Source organism: Panicum virgatum, chromosome 9K, assembly GCF_016808335.1.
Source record: "Panicum virgatum strain AP13 chromosome 9K, P.virgatum_v5, whole genome shotgun sequence".
Classification (NCBI taxonomy): Eukaryota; Viridiplantae; Streptophyta; class Magnoliopsida; order Poales; family Poaceae; genus Panicum; species Panicum virgatum.
In genome coordinates, this window is record NC_053144.1 from 5,280,885 (window position 1) to 5,301,203 (window position 20,319).

The 20,319-nt window shown below is 46.1% G+C and overlaps 2 long non-coding RNA genes across 2 annotated transcripts; both read right to left on the reverse strand.

The window, feature by feature from the left end:
* Positions 1-838: 838 nt before the first annotated feature.
* On the reverse strand, positions 839-3,092 carry LOC120649585. Its single transcript, XR_005665300.1, has 2 exons — positions 2,553-3,092; positions 839-1,322 (listed from the first exon to the last, which is right to left on the reverse strand). It is a non-coding gene; the product is annotated as an uncharacterized LOC120649585 (long non-coding RNA).
* A 4,934-nt stretch (positions 3,093-8,026) lies between these two features.
* On the reverse strand, positions 8,027-10,221 carry LOC120649586. Its single transcript, XR_005665301.1, has 2 exons — positions 9,744-10,221; positions 8,027-8,510 (listed from the first exon to the last, which is right to left on the reverse strand). It is a non-coding gene; the product is annotated as an uncharacterized LOC120649586 (long non-coding RNA).
* Between the last annotated feature and the right edge of the window lie 10,098 nt (positions 10,222-20,319).

The window sequence follows — 20,319 nt, forward strand, 5'->3', positions numbered from 1 at the left end:
AAAACGAAATGATAACTATGAACACGTGAGGACGTCACATCGAGCCCACTGATGCGAATCCTGGTTAGCTTCTATACCTGAAACAGGGTAAACAACAAACCCTGAGTATACTAATACTCAGCAAGGCTTACCCGACCAGTGGATATAACTTAGCCCACATATCTAGACATGCAAGGCTTTTGGCTGGTGGTTTATTTTGCAGAAAAAGCAACTAAGGTAATTCCTCACTTTCATTATTTTAGCTCCAAGTTCTATATAAATTAACTCTCATCTAATATTTGCATAGACCTACTTTAGCAATCATGGTGATGCAAGCAAAATAATTCAATGAGATCAATATTTTATATAAACATACCTAACTCACATTCTACATTTTTGCTACGGTGTGACAAAGAGACCAAGGCCCTCATAACCGCGAGACACGGCGAATCGATCCGATTTAACCTTGCAAGGTGGACCTAACCAACACGGCCCGTATTTGCCCCGTCGGACAATACAAACCAACCATTCCCCTCCCCGCCTCGAACTACAGGACCGCCCCACCAGCGTATAGTCAGCCGAGCTCAATGAGAGACCACCAAAAGTAAATACTTGCATCCCAATTCTCCGCGACTACTCGACTCGCCCTAAGGGGTGGGAAGGAGTCCTGTACTTTCGAAGTAAGGCAGTACTCGGCTTACCGGTTTCGACTACCTCCTACTCCCGGCATGCAGTTAGTACAATTCAATCCTCGATCAGCACTGCCACAACGACCGGTCCTTGATCGACACAGGCGGGGCTAAGACAACCAGGAACCCTGTCCTGCTGCCATACCTAAACATCATCACTCCCCGCCCGGTCTCACAATTCCATATCACTTTCAATAACTCAGATACTGTAACATAACTATACATATAACTTATATCTCGCGAGTAACTGGAAATTACTCGTCTTCTAAACATCCTATATCTCGCGAGTGACAAGCAGTCGCTCGACTTCTATCGATACTTATTAAGCATAGCGTTTCTATCGCCCTATACATACTAGTACAACTCAAGGAACTACGGATCATGCAACTAGGTTTCAAATCAACTCCTAAAACGTAATGCATAAGTAATAGCAACATATATAGATGTCATAATTTTAAAATACTAGGACATGCACCGGGGCTTGCCTGGGATTAACACTAGGTCAGTGTTAGTTAGAGAATACTTGCTCGACGAACATCTTCTTTCGGTCGTGCACATCAGGATCCATCCGTCCATCTTCTGGATATGTCCACCATTCACCGTCTTCCGGCTCGGCTTCAATGTCCCATCCCTCACGTGGTTCATCTATCGTACCTAAATGAAATGCAGCAATGCATATGTATGAATGCACAGTTCTGAGTTGCTCAACAATATAGATGCTATTATTTTTCCTTTACGATAAAGTTGTAGTCTAACAAGTAGCAAACAATCATATCACATGGATAATCGTTTATAAAGTAGTTAACTACATTTCTAACTACCCATGGCATCATGATCAATCAGCACAAAAGAAGTTCACTAACTGCACAAACAAGCAGTAGTTGATTCCTATAACATGTAGGTCTTGGCTTGCTAATAATTAAATAACTCAATACATAAACAACAACAATTTCAGCAATAATTATTCTAAACAGAAGGTACAAAGAGCAATCTACTCTGTAAAAATCATGTCATTTCATGCATCCATTTAATCCGAACAATTCATTCATTCAGACAACTAGAGCAAGATTGAATTATACAGGTCAGACCAGAGCAAAACAGAAGCTGAAAATTTAACAGGAGGTCTACACAGGGATGAATTAGCTACTGTGAATTTTTCATAATTTTATCTACACAGAATTAATTCTGAGAAAATAAACAAAACAGACATCAATCTAAAAAGATTCATTTTTAACTTCTGTTCTAGTCATGAACTGATGCTCAAACTTCATGGACAAGCTAATCTATTCAAAAAGAACACTCAGAAATATTTTCATGATTTAAAAACAATATAAATTATTTCTCATAATTAAAGCCTACTAAACAAGGATTAAATAAAAGAAATAGCTACACAAATCTATAATTAACGAGATTTGGACAGTGGTGTTCATTTAGTATTGGAAATACACAGAAAAAGTTTCATCAATATATATAAATAATAACATCCAGAAATAAAAGAATATATTATTCTACTAGATCTAGCCAAGACTAGGGTTTCACCTAGTTAAAAGTATTAAATGGTACTCAAATTTTTACACAAATCTAAGCATAGCATGAAGTAGCTACCAACGAAAAATAACCCATAGATAGTGAGTAGAACTCCTAGAATAATTATAACCTATGTAATCTAATCTTTTTCCTAGATTAAAATAGAAGCATAATATGAACAGGTAGATGTAACAAAAGTTGTAGGTTTTGATCTAAGGATTCCAAAACATTTTAGTTTGCATTTTTCTGATTTTTCTACGATTTTATATGGAATTTACAAGTTTGCTGTTTTTGAAAACAAAAGAAAAAGGAAAGGAAATCTTGCATCTAGACCCCTGAACTTCTATTTCTTCTCACCGTGGGTCCCTGGTCGGGGTTTGAAACAGGGGAGGCAGTGGTGGCCGGATTCCGGCACCTACGGCGGCCGGCGGCGAGGGGGAATAGGGGGAGGAGCAAGAGGACGTCGAGAGGGACCTGTAGATGGTCTTGGACGGGGTTGGGGAGGCCGGCTTGGGGTTTCCCCGCGGAGCAGGACTCCGGCGGCGGCTGTAGGCGGCGGCGGAGGCGGTGCAGCAGGCCTGGGCGGCGGCGAGCGGGTCGGGGAGCACCAACAGATGTCAAGGAAGCTCTTTGCGGGGTTTGTTGGGCGCGAGGAAGGGTGGAGGAGAGAGCTCCACGGGAGACCGGCGAGCGGCGGCGCTAATGGCGGGCGGCGCTGACTGTTCTCGGCAAAGGGGCGCGCGGGGCTCGGCTCTCGGGCTCAGGAGCGACGAAGAGAAGGTCAAGGACGGCTCTGAGCTTGCGGGAATGGTCTAGGCGGTCAAGAACGCGAGAACGGGCGAGGTGCAGTCGTTCGGGTCGTCACGGCATCGCCGTGGCGGTTCGGCGGCCATCCTCGTCGAGCGTGTAGGGGATGACGACGCGTGGCGGCACTGGCGCGGATGCGCGGCGCGCGCGCGAGCGGCGCCGTGGTCAATTTGGCCTTGGCGACCCCGGCAAATATCGGGGTGTTACAATCCTACCCCCTTAAAGAAATCTCGTCTCGAGATTTAAATGGAGAAGAAGTAAAGGAGGACAACTGATAAACTCAGGGTATTACGCTCCAAAGACAAGGATCGGCCGATATGGATGCTAGTCTCTAGACTAATCAATGTAGCTGAGTTTAACAGTTTAAACATTGCCAGCTGATTTGCTAATTCCTTACTCGATATGGTTCTGGAAGACATAAGTTTTATAGCAACCATACTGGCATTATCTAACTGGAGATTAACTGTGCCACGGGGTGAGCTAATCAATTGTTTTTCCACACTAAAAAGCTCCAGGGCTTCAGCTTTTGCCGTAAGTGTCTGTGGACAATATATGTGGACACAATCACCATCAATCGTTAATCAAAACACCATTACCGAGCATACGACGAGAATTCTCATGTAGCATAGTTAGGTCATGCATGGATAAGCATTATGAGAATGAGAGATAGCAAGGAGGTGATCTAAAAACGGAGGCATGACATGAGAGAAACAGAGACTAACCATCACAGACTGCAGGAAATAAGACTCTTGCTTAAGTTTCACACACAGCTTGCATCCACCGACAAGATTACCGGATTAACCAACAACATGAAATTCAGTCCGGCTGGCAGCAACAGGAGATTAAGACCGATAACCATTCAGGAACCTTAGAGAACTATAAACGAAACAAGCAGGATACATGGAACAAAACTGATATGCTATCCAGAGACTTGGCTGACAGAGCAACGACATGAGTTACAAGGAAAACATGCTGAGGCCATGATAGAAAAAGAGATTTATCATTGCACTAGATCATCTTTAAGATAAGCGACAGAGAGGTTCAACAGTGAATGTCAGATATGATTTTGTCCAGCAGGTACATGAGCATACCACAGACAAGCAATTATTGAGAAAACTTAGTTGGGATTAGCGAGTCAACAAAAGGTCTACATTATGCATAAATTCTGATTTTTGCAGCACAAACAACTGTAACTAACACTGCATATAAGAGTTTATAGCTCCAAACCTTGATCAGGGTCATTTATAGGACTGAAAAGGATACACACACATTTTGAAACCAGGATTTTCTATTAGTGAGGAAGGAGCTTCCACTTGCAAGTAGCTAGGGACGCATCAGAATGACAATGATGCTTTTAAGCAAACACCTGAACTTGATTCTTGCACGGCTCTTCAACTAGATTGGATAACTGAGTGATGTAAGGTTTTCCGATCTAGAAGAAAAGATCAAACAAAACAAAGAATAATGATGAGACAAGGTGATCAAGTTCTCATAGAGCTAAGATCACAACATGAGGAAAACAAATGTCGGCGAGATTCATCACAAGACTTATGGATAGTAAGAGAGGATAGTACGAGAGATTGATTTACGAGTGGTGTTTGGAACATCCCTGCTCAGAGTTTATGAGCTGAATGATTTGCATGATGCTAGTTGTAAAATATGTTCATTTATACCAATGCAATGCCAGTGTAGTGCCATGATGGATGTTCCATGCACAAACAAAATGGTGCATATGACATGATGCATTTGCCATGATGTCGACTCAATGATGCATACATCATGATACATAATAATGATGCTCTTGAGTGATGCTCGCCATAAGATGCATGAGTACGATGCACGCATATATGAGTTGAGGATGCACATGATGCCATGCCCGTTAGTGGACAATACCCAGAAACTCAAACCTAAACAACCCGTCCGCACTGTTATTCGTCTAGGGCCTACTCCCTTAAAGAAGGCGAAGTAGAGAAAAATATTTTATGAGTTGCATAAAAAGACAGTCGTACAGTCCATGTCCCTCCGTACTTAAGCGCCAGCACGCACCCAGCGGCACAATCGTATGCGTCCATACGAGGCACTAGGTCTAGTCGCGGCACTATAGTTCGAAAGACAATCACCGCTACGAAAGAAAAATCATAGAAAGCAATCCAAGCAACACAAATTCAGAGAGAGATTGTTCTGGATTTTACAAACTCAAGATTTCTTCATAGACACACGGAACACATAACGGTAGCCAGTCTGTCACCCGGATTTCACCTTATCAGACCCACACCTAAACAACATGTGATTGTGCAATGCAACAATGTTGCAATCCTATTCATGCAAAATGACTATAATATAGGTGATCAAAATTTTAATTTATTCACATTGATTCGAGCAACAATGCATTTGGATCCATTTCAGGGATAGGAATCGGGACGATTAGAAGTAAATGGATATCAATGCTAAAAGAACAACAGAATGTCTTAGTTATCAAGGATGGCTGGAATTGATTATCATTGGGCAATTTGAATGAATGGCTTAGAGATGAGGATATATAATTTTGAACTGAACATTGATCCATAGTAGAAAGCATCGATATTTGGATTAACCGGAATGGTCATTGAGTCACGGATAGGATAAGATTGGCTGTTTACGAGATAAAAGGTATACGACGAAAACCACCCGAGGATTTCATTTAACGTTAACATTCCTACTTTAACTATCAAGGAGGATAAAATCGGTCAAAAGATTCTAACCCTAGAAACGAGAAACACCGACCATACTACTAGGCTCACTTCGCACGTCTATTGCTTGAACCAGTAGATAGGTTTTGTTCAAACATACGCATTTATTTTTCTACTTCCCTAACGAAATAAGGTCTGAAATTACCGAAAGTGAGATGTACATGGTACAAATAATTTCATACGGAAATACTAACAAACAGTCAAAACATAATAATATGCACGATATAATGCATGCATGCACGACCTGTACGTTCTCGCCAGAATTTTGCCAACATGACTATATGGCAATATACGTAGACATTCGGTGGCATACATACGTACTCTCCCTATTATATATCTAGTCGTTTTGTACTCGACCTAACTCACGCAATCGTTTGTTAGTGTACCTGCAGAAAATCACATGATATACATATATATATCCACGACTGGACCCTTCGTGCCAGCACACACGAACGGCCCCCATGTGTCCTACGCCACATGGGTAACGCATATGCAGTTGCCCACATATTCACACATACATCACCATCCACTATAGAGATGGCGCACATGCGTTCAACGCTGCATGGACAGCGCTGCATACGTTACCGAGGCAACGTATTCACTTCCCGTACAAATCGCCTTACGGGACATCCAAGGGTAAACGTGTCCCAAGGTACACGGTCATGGCCAATCGCATGACAGATTTACATCTCGTAACATTGCCTTACGAGATGGCCGTGATTACAATCACACGGCGAGAAGTCCGCACTCCATATCAGGCGGCAGATAGCGACAGGCTCATTTGAATGGAGTCTTATCACCTCCTCGTATGCTCATCATACGGGATCCGCGCACGTATAAAACACGTGGGCTATTCTAAGGGACTACCAAGAATACTTACCTTGTTTATCTTAGCGTAGGTGCGTCGATACAATATTAAATAAATGTTATGCAAGAAAGTAAGTTTTGACATAAATGTAATGTGCTGGAAATCAGTTGATATTATATAGAGCCACCTGATACAACTTACACTATATAGGGCTTACGTACTAATCTTCCCTAATCACTAAAGCGCAAAGAAACGTATCTTTCTAAAACTCATTTTTAAATTTTGAAAACACTAAAAATAATCATGCTAGTACCCTCCCTGGTGCATTTTAGCTCTGATACCAGCTGTGACAGAACCGCCAAGTTAAACGGCTTAATTAAGCGTAATGGCCATTATTTGAACGCATCAGGCGCATTAGCTTAATTAAGTGTAACCTGACAGCCTGTTTCCAACCCACAGGCCGATCGAAACACACCAGAAGTCTCGCGCGACGGCGAGCACAGACGGTACCAACATAATATAATTTCACAAAAATAGATAATAACATATATATTTACACAAACACTTTAAATTTAGAATTTACATAAATTAAATGACAGCAGCGGATGAGAATATGACCTGAGAGGAAGAAATTTGATTGAGAACCAATAAAATGAAATGATAACTATGAACACGTGAGGACGTCACATCGAGGCCACTGATGCGAATCCTGGTTAGCTTCTATACCTGAAACAGGGTAAACAACAAACCCTGAGTATACTAATACTCAGCAAGGCTTACCCGACCAGTGGATATAACTTAGCCCACATATCTAGACATGCAAGGCTTTTGGCTGGTGGTTTATTTTGCAGAAAAAGCAACTAAGGTAATTCCTCACTTTCATTATTTTAGCTCCAAGTTCTATATAAATTAACTCTCATCTAATATTTGCATAGACCTACTTTAGCAATCATGGTGATGCAAGCAAAATAATTCAATGAGATCAATATTTTATATAAACATACCTAACTCACATTCTACATTTTTGCTACGGTGTGACAAAGAGACCAAGGCCCTCATAACCGCGAGACACGGCGAATCGATCCGATTTAACCTTGCAAGGTGGACCTAACCAACACGGCCCGTATTTGCCCCGTCGGACAATACAAACCAACCATTCCCCTCCCCGCCTCGAACTACAGGACCGCCCCACCAGCGTATAGTCAGCCGAGCTCAACGAGAGACCACCAAAAGTAAATACTTGCATCCCAATTCTCCGCGACTACTCGACTCGCCCTAAGGGGTGGGAAGGAGTCCTGTACTTTCGAAGTAAGGCAGTACTCGGCTTACCGGTTTCGACTACCTCCTACTCCCGGCATGCAGTTAGTACAATTCAATCCTCGATCAGCACTGCCACAACGACCGGTCCTTGATCGACACAGGCGGGGCTAAGACAACCAGGAACCCTGTCCTGCTGCCATACCTAAACATCATCACTCCCCGCCCGGTCTCACAATTCCATATCACTTTCAATAACTCAGATACTGTAACATAACTATACATATAACTTATATCTCGCGAGTAACTGGAAATTACTCGTCTTCTAAACATCCTATATCTCGCGAGTGACAAGCAGTCGCTCGACTTCTATCGATACTTATTAAGCATAGCGTTTCTATCGCCCTATACATACTAGTACAACTCAAGGAACTACGGATCATGCAACTAGGTTTCAAATCAACTCCTAAAACGTAATGCATAAGTAATAGCAACATATATAGATGTCATAATTTTAAAATACTAGGACATGCACCGGGGCTTGCCTGGGATTAACACTAGGTCAGTGTTAGTTAGAGAATACTTGCTCGACGAACATCTTCTTTCGGTCGTGCACATCAGGATCCATCCGTCCATCTTCTGGATATGTCCACCATTCACCGTCTTCCGGCTCGGCTTCAATGTCCCATCCCTCACGTGGTTCATCTATCGTACCTAAATGAAATGCAGCAATGCATATGTATGAATGCACAGTTCTGAGTTGCTCAACAATATAGATGCTATTATTTTTCCTTTACGATAAAGTTGTAGTCTAACAAGTAGCAAACAATCATATCACATGGACAATCGTTTATAAAGTAGTTAACTACATTTCTAACTACCCATGGCATCATGATCAATCAGCACAAAAGAAGTTCACTAACTGCACAAACAAGCAGTAGTTGATTCCTATAACATGTAGGTCTTGGCTTGCTAATAATTAAATAACTCAATACATAAACAACAACAATTTCAGCAATAATTATTCTAAACAGAAGGTACAAAGAGCAATCTACTCTGTAAAAATCATGTCATTTCATGCATCCATTTAATCCGAACAATTCATTCATTCAGACAACTCCTAGAGCAAGATTGAATTATACAGGTCAGACCAGAGCAAAACAGAAGCTGAAAATTTAACAGGAGGTCTACACAGGGATGAATTAGCTACTGTGAATTTTTCATAATTTTATCTACACAGAATTAATTCTGAGAAAATAAACAAAACAGACATCAATCTAAAAAGATTCATTTTTAACTTCTGTTCTAGTCATGAACTGATGCTCAAACTTCATGGACAAGCTAATCTATTCAAAAAGAACACTCAGAAATATTTTCATGATTTAAAAACAATATAAATTATTTCTCATAATTAAAGCCTACTAAACAAGGATTAAATAAAAGAAATAGCTACACAAATCTATAATTAACGAGATTTGGACAGTGGTGTTCATTTAGTATTGGAAATACACAGAAAAAGTTTCATCAATATATATAAATAATAACATCCAGAAATAAAAGAATATATTATTCTACTAGATCTAGCCAAGACTAGGGTTTCACCTAGTTAAAAGTATTAAATGGTACTCAAATTTTTACATAAATCTAAGCATAGCATGAAGTAGCTACCCACGAAAAATAACCCATAGATAGTGAGTAGAACTCCTAGAATAATTATAACCTATGTAATCTAATCTTTTTCCTAGATTAAAATAGAAGCATAATATGAACAGGTAGATGTAACAAAAGTTGTAGGTTTTGATCTAAGGATTCCAAAACATTTTAGTTTGCATTTTTCTGATTTTTCTACGATTTTATATGGAATTTACAAGTTTGCTGTTTTTGAAAACAAAAGAAAAAGGAAAGGAAATCTTGCATCTAGACCCCTGAACTTCTATTTCTTCTCACCGTGGGTCCCTGGTCGGGGTTTGAAACAGGGGAGGCAGTGGTGGCCGGATTCCGGCACCTACGGCGGCCGGCGGCGAGGGGGAATAGGGGGAGGAGCAAGAGGACGTCGAGAGGGACCTGTAGATGGTCTTGGACGGGGTTGGGGAGGCCGGCTTGGGGTTTCCCCGCGGAGCAGGACTCCGGCGGCGGCTGTAGGCGGCGGCGGAGGCGGTGCAGCAGGCCTGGGCGGCGGCGAGCGGGTCGGGGAGCACCAACAGATGTCAAGGAAGCTCTTTGCGGGGTTTGTTGGGCGCGAGGAAGGGTGGAGGAGAGAGCTCCACGGGAGACCGGCGAGCGGCGGCGCTAATGGCGGGCGGCGCTGACTGTTCTCGGCAAAGGGGCGCGCGGGGCTCGGCTCTCGGGCTCAGGAGCGACGAAGAGAAGGTCAAGGACGGCTCTGAGCTTGCGGGAATGGTCTAGGCAGTCAAGAACGCGAGAACGGGCGAGGTGCAGTCGTTCGGGTCGTCACGGCATCGTCGTGGCGGTTCGGCGGCCATCCTCGTCGAGCGTGTAGGGGATGACGACGCGTGGCGGCACTGGCGCGGACGCGCGGCGCGCGCGCGAGCGGCGCCGTGGTCAATTTGGCCTTGGCGACCCCGGCAAATATCGGGGTGTTACAGGGTCGGTTCCGAAGGAACCAGATGCGCCGTTACCCGACATCGCTAGTTGAGCCTGTTCGATGTAGCCGATCAAAGTCGATGCCGTGCAGGTGTTCGCTGTGCAGAGGCGAACGCCTAGAAGTAGACGAAGTAGTTGTTCGCAGTGAGCAGTCGCGCTGATGTGCTCCCCAAAAACTTGATCGCCCTTAACTCGGTGCAGAGTCTCGAAGATGACGGAGTTTCGGAGGCTTGCTCTTCCAGCAAGTCTGTGCGCCCAGACTTACTAGAACGGAGATGCTATGGATGCAACAAAAGTGTGGAGACAAGTGCGCGATCAAGTCCAAAACCATGAGGGAGTCTTGCTATTTATTTTCAGCTCAGAAAATGAATGGGTGCATAGACATTAGTCACGGTGGAGGAGTAAACTCCTGAGCCTCACGGAAGAGCACAAAATCCTTTCATCAATTTTGTAACTCCCTCCATTAGTGACGTTTAATTCTCATGTAACTCACATGAGAGTATGTGGTGCATGCATGAAAAAGACTATTATTATCAAGAGCAAAAACTCTTGTAACCCCCTCCATTAGCTCTCCATTAGCTAGCATTTAACTTGGCTCATTAGAAGACGAAACATCTTCCAACCAACGTTAATAGCATTGAGTTTCAGTCACGCCATGCATGCACACACCGCATCATGCACCACAAAGATTATTTCCAGCCATAATTAGCATTCTCAAAGCACAAAATTTAATACGGATCTTAGAATTTATTTGATTTAATTAAATAAAATATGAGCCAAGCCCATATTAAATCTAACAGCTTCTATTAAAGATGGACATCTCCAAGACTTTTGATTCGGTCTCCTGGCAATTTCTAGTCGAAGTTTTGCGGGCCTGGGGATTCGGCCACAGATGGTGCGGTTGGATTACACTCCTACTGTCCTCTGCAACCACCCGTATCCTACTCAACGGCCAGCCTGGTGCACAGATCGAGCACAGAAGAGGTTTACGCCAGGGCGACCCACTTTCGCCACAGTTGTTTGTGATCGTCATGGACGCTCTAAACCGGCTGTTTGTGAAGGCCCAGAACGACAGTGTACTGCAGCCCATCGGTGTTCCAGCAATCAAACACCACTGCAGCCTCTATGCAGATGATGCTATCCTACTGCTTTCACCTTCAGCTAACGAAGCCCGTGCAGTCAAGTTAATTCTAGAGCTTTTTGCTGATGCTTCGGGGCTGGTCACCAATGTCAGCAAATGCTCCATCACGCCAATTTTTGGAGATCCGGCAGCAATTGAAGCTTTTCATGAGATCCTACCCTGCCCGATCGTCGATTTTCCAATTCGCTACTTGGGTGTCCCACTGTCAACTCGACCACTGCCGAAATGTCATTTTAGGCCGCTAATTGACAAGGTTGCAGCCAAACTGCCCGCTTGGCAAGGCAAACTGATGAATCGTAGTGGCAGGCTTACCTTAGTTAAATCAACACTTTCCGCGCTACCGGTCTACTTGACAATGTCCGACAAGCTTCCAAGCTGGGTAATCAAAGAGATTGACAGCCTGAGGCGCAACTTCCTATGGTCAGGGAAGGAGAAGGCGGTTAGAGGGAAGAACATGGTTGCCTGGGAAACTATCTGCACACCGACAAGCTGCGGGGGGCTTGGATTAGTTGATATGAGACTTTCAGGTTTCGCTTTGAGAGTCCGGTGGCTTTGGTTGCAGCGCACTGAGGATGATCGGGCCTGGTCTGCGCTGCCAATCAAAATTGAACCGGAGGTCCAAGCGTTGTTTGATGCATCGGTCACTGTCACCATGGGGAATGTTGAGCGCACACTCTTCTGGCTTGACAACTGGATCAATGGCCGCTCCTGAAACATATTGCCCCACATCTTCTCAATGCTATCTCGACTAGAGTTGCTAAAAGGCGCATGGTGGTTGAGGCTTTGGTTCAAAGAAGATGGATCCAAGACGTTCAAGGAGGTTTATTGTAACACCTCAGGTGTTAATTACATGTCATTAAGGCTAATTATGGCCGTTAGCGCCACAAACCACTGGAGGGAAACTTTTTAACAAGTCTGGGTCAGTTCAGCCCGGACCGGTCTGACTGGTATAAGCGACCGGTCTGACCGGTCGAACCCGAGTTGGCGGGTTTAGGCCCCACAACATTTAAATCACTCTCTCTCTTCTCCCCACCATCTCCCTCACCCTCCCTGTGCTCAGCCCGAGCTCAGGCTCTCCCCCTCTCATTTCTCCCCCAAACCCTAGAATCCGAATCCCTCCCTTCCCACTTGATCCAAGGTTGAAGGAAGCTTCAATCGGCGTGGAGGATCATCAACTCCCTGTGTTCCTTCCTTGAGTCGCTTGGATTCAAGTTCTTGGGGGTAAGGGAGAGCTCACCTCAAGGTAAACAAGGGTTTGGCTCGATCTCTCGTTCTAAATGGTTGTAACCGATTCCCTCCGGTCAAATACGTCCTAGTGTATCCCTGAACTAGATCCTAGAAGGGTTTTAGAATTGGTGGACGATTTTCGCCGCGTCATGGTTTCTAGCTTCTGTTCTGGTTGGGACCGATCTGACCGGTCGGAGGGACCGGTCTGACTGGTGATCCGGCTGGGTTAGTGTGACCGGTCTGACCGGTCGGACGGACCGGTCTGACCGGTGGGGGTTGGCTGAGAGGGTGTAAAGTCGGGGTAGTGGGTACAATCGGTTAGAAATTATTTTGGCTATTAGATGCTAGTAATTTTTATAAGTCATGCACGCATTCTCATGTCATATGCATATGCATACGTGTAACAGCCGCGGCGGAGGAGGTCGTATACGAGGTGGTTGCGGAGCCACAGGAGCCGCAGGGGCAAGCCCCCACAGGAGGAGGTTCACGGGGAGTCGGCCCAAGGCCCAACTCACCCCAGTGTTGAGCAGCAGACGCAAGGCAAGCCCCGGAGCACAACCTATTAATTTAAATTATGACAATATATATATATATCTATTACTTGTGCATTACGTATAGAAATTGGTTGAAACCCTAGTTGTATGATCTCTAGGTTTCCTTGAGTTTATACTAGTATGATAGGACGATAGTAATGCTATGCTTAAGAGTTCTCGGTAGAAGTCGAGTGACTTCTTGTCACTCGCGAGATATATGATATATAGAAGTCGAGTAATATCTAGTTACTCGCGAGATATAGGTTATGTCCACTGATATTATAGTACCTGAGTTATTGAAATGGAGATGGAGATGTGAGACCGGGCGGGGATGATGCATAGGTATGGCCGCAGGACAGGGTTCCTGGGTGCCTTAGACCCGTCTGAGTCGATTAAGGACCGGTCGTTGTCGGCAGTGCTGATCGGGGATTGAATTGTACTAACCGCATGCCGGGAGTAGGAGGTAGTCGAAACCGGTAAGCCGAGTACTGCCTTGCTTCGAAAGTACATAACTTCTACCCACCCCTTAGGGCGAGTCGAGTGGCCGCATAGAATCGGGATGCATCTGTTTACTTTTGGTGGTCTCTCGTAGGGCTCGGCTGACTATGCAGGTGGGGCGGTTCTGTAGTTCGAGGCAGGGAGGGGAATGGTTGGCATGTATAGTCCGACGGGGCAAATGCGTGCCGTGTTGGTTAGGTCCACCTTGCAAGGTAAATCGGATCGATTCGCCGTGTCTTGCGGTTATGAGGGCCTTGATCTCTTTGCTGCATCGTAGCAAAATGTTAGAATGTGAGTTATATACATATATATAAAATATTGAGCATATGGAATTATTTTTGCTTGCCTCACCATGATTGCTATAGTGGGTCTATGCAAATAATAGATATGAGTTAATTTATATAGAAAAGTAGAGCTAAAATAATGAAAGTAAAGAATTATTTTAGTCGCTCTTTCTGCAAAATAACCACCAGCCAAATGTCGTGTATGTCTAGGTATGTGGGCTAAGTTATACCCACTGGTCGGGTAAGCCTTGCTGAGTATTAGTATACTCAGGGTTTGTTGCCACAATTATTATTTCAGGACACCCGGACGTCGATTTCTGCCCCTGCTGTGTTAAATTTGTCCGCAAAGATGCAGAGGGGTGGGAAGTGGTGGAGCGAGACCCTTAGGTTAGGGTGTTGTCGAGTTGTACACTTGAGGGCTGAGTGTGCAGCCGTTCTGTTTAGTGAGACCGGTCTGACCAGTCCGTGGGACCGGTCTGACCGGTGGAGTCGGCAGGTAGTGCCGACTGGTCCGACCGGTTGGTAGAGCCGGTCTGACCGGTCTTGAAAGAGCAGAACTGATGGAAGCTAAAGTAGTTGTAGGATCTTTTGAATTCGAACTTCAGTCACATCTATTGTAAAGTTTTGTAAATTATTTATGTATTTGAACTCAGCTTGTAAACTTAATGTTACCTGTCATGATCGCTATTGTATTTTAAGTAATGTGTCGTGCTTGTACCATCTGCGCCCGCCTTCGCGTGGGACTACCGGTGATGTTTCGATCGGGCCGTGGGTTGAGAAAGGATCGCCAAATTAAGCTGTTAAGCTAATGCGCCCGATGTATTTAAATGACGGCCATTACGCTTAATTAGATATTTAATTTGGCGGTTCAGCCACATTCATCCATCCTAGCCCTACGAGACTACGTGCTCTTGTGGCACACTCTTAGGGATGTGCAGCTCATGACTGAAACAGATCATTTCAGATGGAGATGGACGATCACAGGTGTAACAATCCAAATTCAATTCAATTGGAAATTCAAAAATTAAAAAAGAATCTTACACGTGGACCCCACCTATCATACACCCACCTCCCTTCTCCCTGTGCTGCACGTCGCAGTAATGGCGGTCTCCCGAAGCTCCCCGCCGTGCGTGTCGTCGTGGAGGCCGATCCCGGTTTCCCGGCCGTCGGTGGGTCGCCAAGTCGACCACGCCGCTCGCCATGGATGGCGTTTGAGCAACTCGCGTTCATCGATCGAATCCGCGAGCTCCGCTCCACGGATTTCAAATCCACCGCAACCGAAGCTCGACAACCTTCCTAGCTTCCTTCCCAACCCCGCCAAACCTAGCCCCGAGCCCCATCTCGTCGGAAATCAGTAAATCCCCGGCCGCCCGCCATTGAAGCCGCTCGGAGCTCTGGTCGCCATCGAACTCCCTCGTCCGATCATCGTTTTCGTCGCTTGACGGCTCAAATCGACCCTAGGTGAGCCACTGGTGCTCATGCTCTCCACGTTCCTTCGCGTTCGCGAGGTTTCCACGCTCGTTCCACGCCTTGCCGCCGCCGGCTGCCGTGCTTGTCGCCGCCGTACGCCGCGAGCCGCCTCTGCACCACCCCGCGCCACAACCGAAACTCGACAACCTTCCTAGCTTCCTTCCCAACCCCGCCAATCCTAGCCCCGAGCCCCATCTCGTCGGAAATCAGTAAATCCCCGGCCGCCCGCCATTGAAGCCGCTCGGAGCTCTGCTCGCCGTCGAACTCCCTCGTCCGATCATCGTTTTCGTCGCTTGACGGCTCAAATCGACCCTAGGTGAGCCACTGGTGCTCATGCTCTCCACGTTCCTTCGCGTTCGCGAGGTTTCCACGCTCGTTCCACGCCTTGCCGCCGCCGGCCGCCGTGCTTGTCGCCGCCGTACGCCGCGAGCCGCCTCTGCACCACCCCGTGCCACTCTTGCCCGCGCACCAGGGTCGCCCGAGTTCGCTGATGCTCACCCAACGCCACACTGCCGCCGCCTGACCCCGCCGCCGCCGGCGCAAGCGCGCCGCCGCCTCCCCTGCCCTAGCGCCGCCGCTGGCGCGACTGCGCGCCGCCGCCACCGCCTCTGCGCCACCCCCCGTGCCACACCGCCACCGCAGGCCTGAGCGCGCGAGCCAAGCTCCCCGCCGCCGCCCTGCTCGCCGTCGGCCGGCGCCGCCGCCGCGGCCTCGCCCTAGCGCCGCCGCGAGCCGCGCGCCTGGCCTGGCCGCCCCCCCTCTCTGTTTTGTGTCGCTGGCCAGTAGGGCCCACGGGTCAGGGGTCAAGGGGGGGTTTTTGTTTTCTTTTATTTCGTGTTTAGTTTCTGCTGTAGATTGTAAATTCCGTATAAAATCAAGGGAAAATGCTATGAATGTGAAACAAATTTTGTTAGATTTGTTAGAGTAAGATCTATAGAGGAAAAATATCCATGATGGCGAAATGACCTTTTTACCCCTACAAGAATTTAAATTGTGTTTAGTCTTGCTTAATTAGTTTCTATAGATCTGTTAATCTAAAAATTATGAAATTTTTGTAGTAACTTACTTTAAGCATGAGTGATCCACTGTAAAATTTTTGTATTCATAGGACCTAGTTTAGTACATGTTTATAAAATGTACCTAGCTAGTATATTTGCATAGGGATAAATAATATCTTTATATATAAGATTCCTTAGAAATCATGAGAAGTAATTTAATAAATGTCTTTGCAAGTCATGTTCTGTTGATATTAAATGGTGCTCTAGTTGATACTTAGGTAGATTAGTTGTTCCTAGCACTTAGGGTTTAACTTAATTATCACCATACCTGCGTCATGTTATGTAAATTATTAATTTGTTTAATATTTATCTTCTAATTACAAAGTCGAGTTGGCATTTACTCATTGTCTCATATGCATACATATAGAATCCGCGACTGAGGCAGTCGTGTACGAGGTGATCGCGGAGCCGCAGGAGCAGACGGAGCCAGCCCCGCAGGAGTTTCGTGACGACCCGGCCCAAGGCCCAGTTGACACTAGCACTGAGCAGCAGCCCGCAGGCAAGCCCCGGTGCACATCTTATGATTTCAATTTATGACATCTATATATGTTTCTATTATTTGTGCATTAGGTTTAGGAATTATTTGGAACTCTAATTGCATGATCCCTAGGTTCCTTGTAGTTATATTAGTATGTATAGGACGATAGAAATGCTATGCTTAATAAGATCTCGGTAGAAGTCGAGTGATTTCTGGTCACTCGCGAGATATATGATGTATCGTTGTTTTGAGTATATGGAATAATGGAATATGTTGGAGAAAGAAAATAAAATGGAGACCGGGCGGGGAAAGGCTAGCCCGTCTGTGTCGATTAAGGACCGTTCGTTGTCTGGCCCTGTGATCGAGTTTGAATTGTACTAACTGCATGCCGGGAGTAGGAGGTAGTCGAAACCGGTAAGCCGAGTACTGCCTTGCTTTGAAAGTACAGGACTCCAACTCACCTCCTGGGGTAGTCGAGTAGTCGCAGAGAAATGGGATTGCATATATTTACTTTTGGTGGTCTCACGTTGAGCTCGGCTGACCATATGATGGTGGGGCGGTCCTGTAGTTCGAGGCGGGGAGGGGAATGGTTGGCATGTATAGTCCGACGGGGCAAATACGTGCCGTGTTGGTTAGGTCTACCTTGCAAGGTTAAATCGGATTGATCCGCCGTACGTCGTATCTCGGATATGAGCACCTTGATCACAGCACTGCATCGTAGTAATGTGATGGAATTTTAACGTATATGTGGAATGAAATGTTAAGATTACTAATTGATCTTCTTTTATGTTTGTTTTAGAAAGAGTTCTGCAAATGGCTAGAGGATATTTATTTATATAGAATGTGAGCTAAAATATTGAAAGTAAGGATCCACCTTTAGACGCTTTTCTGCAAACAACCCACAGCCAAAAAGTCGTGCATGTCTAGATAATGGGCTATGTATACCCATAGTCGGGTAAGTCTTGCGGAGTATTAGTATACTCAGGGTTGTGGCTTAAACCATTTCAGGTCAGGATGGGATCGACTTCTGCCCTTGTTGTGCTAAGTTTATACAGCTTGGCGCGGATGGTTGGGAGGTGGCCGGACCAGATGTTTAGTCCTTGCTAGTTATAAAATCACACACCCGTGGGCTGAGTGTGTGATTCGATACTGCGTTTTATGTAGTATAGTCGTCAGGTTTCCTATATCGGACCTTGTTTTAAAATAAAGTTACCTCTTGTATATTGTTATGTAACTAAACCCGGTTGTAGAACTTAATGTACTATACTCGGTATTGTAATCGTATTTTTATGTACTCGTCATGTTTGTACTGCCTGCGCTCACCTTCGCGTGGGACTACTGGTGTTTGTTTCGATCGGAATGTCGGTTTCGAAAGAACTGTCAAATTGAACCGTTAAGCCAAATGTGCCTGATGTGTTCAAATGATGGCCATTTAGCTTAATTTGAGTTTTAATTTGGCGGTTCTGTCACAACAGGTGATTACACTGCAGCTTCAGCTTACTGGATCATGCATGAGGGCAACACCCACACCCCTGGCGCTCAATGGGTCTGGAAGAACTGGGCGCCCCAACGGGTGAAATTCTTCACCTGGCTTGCCCTGAAATGTCGCCTCTGGACAGCTGACAGACGACGACGCCATGGATTGGATGCACATGACGAGTGCTGGCTTTGTGATCAGGAACCTGAGACTGCTGACCACTTATTGATAAACTGCAGCTTTGCAAAAGACATTTGGTGGAACTCACTATCCTGGTTGGACTGCCCTTGCACCTTTACATGACCAATGATGCTGCACCAGTGGCGGGATCACCTCAGACGGCTCCAAGAACAACAGAAAACGAGAGGATTTGACACCTTGTTCATGTTGACCCTTTGGGCGCTTTGGAAAGAGAGGAACAACCGTCTGTTCGAGCGCCAGACTTCCACCACGCAGGAGCTCCAGGACCGAATCAAGTGGGATGTCGAGCTTTGGATCGCCGCGGGGGCTACGCGCTTAGGTTGCTTAAGAAGGGAGTAGTCGATTCTCAAGTTGGCCCTCTTGGACGTTTTGTAACTTTTCTGTGTGTTCTAGTGACACCCAGCGGGTTCACTATGGACGCGAGCCTTGCTCTGCGATGTTGTAAACTTTCTTTTCGTCTTAATACAATGATGCGCAACTCTCCTGTGTATTGGAGGAAAAAAAAGATTAAAGAAAATATCTTGTCTTGTACTTTGCATTGGTTTACTCGGGAAGATGCAGAGTGTGTCCCAGATCATAGAACGATTCGACACTGAGAGCTCCTCGAGGCGCACCAAGCGGTCGATTTCACATTTGTTCGTGGTACTTTAGATGCAGTCACTTTGCCAAAGTATTGTTCAGTTCCCGCAACGCATCCTCTGCATAAGTATTGAGTTCAAGGAACATCATGGATCCTGTAGTACCTCCGCCTCGAGCACAAGGACAGTAGAAATGTACAGACGTTCGTCTTCCACCTATCGCAACCGTGCACATTGGCTGGAGCTGGACAGCGCCGTAGATCGCCGTCGTGGCCGCTGTTTCCAGTCTCGCTGGCACACGCCAGAGTACCTTGAGGTGAACAGTGTTCGCCACCGGGAACGAGCGCCCACAGGAACTGCTCCACTGCCGCTAACGTCGACGCGCGGCGCCAAGAGCGAGCAGGTCCTTGCCCGCCGCTCGTCGGTCGTCGGAACCTCACCAGCAGTCACGCCGCGTCGTCTTCGTCCCTCCTTCCGGCGTTCCAGGGATCAATGGACCGCGGCGGTGACCGGAGGACGGAGGAGAGGACGCACAAGTGCCAGGGGTGGACGGTGTTTCATTTACCGTCCATCCCTTGGCCCCTGTCAGCCATCAGATCAGGCACCTGCAGCCCAGATTTAAAGGATTGTACTTTGACTTGGTCGTTCTCCTGCCTGGCTCCCTCGACTGAACGGACCGCGTGAATCATGGAGCGAGCATGGCGCGGCGACGGAGCAAGCGGCAGCGACGGCGCTGTTGGATGTCGCTGCTCCGGCACTCTCTCTGCCGGATTCTGGGCTCCGGCGGTGTCCGAGGAAGTCGATCATAGTCGGGTGGTCGGTGTGATGGAACCGCCAAATTAAAACTCTAAATTAAGCGTAATGGCCGTCATTTGAACACATCGGGCGCATTAACTTAATAATTTAATTTGACGGCTCTTTCTCAGCCCACGGCCCTATTGAAACAACACCGGTAGTCCCGCGCGAAGGTGGGC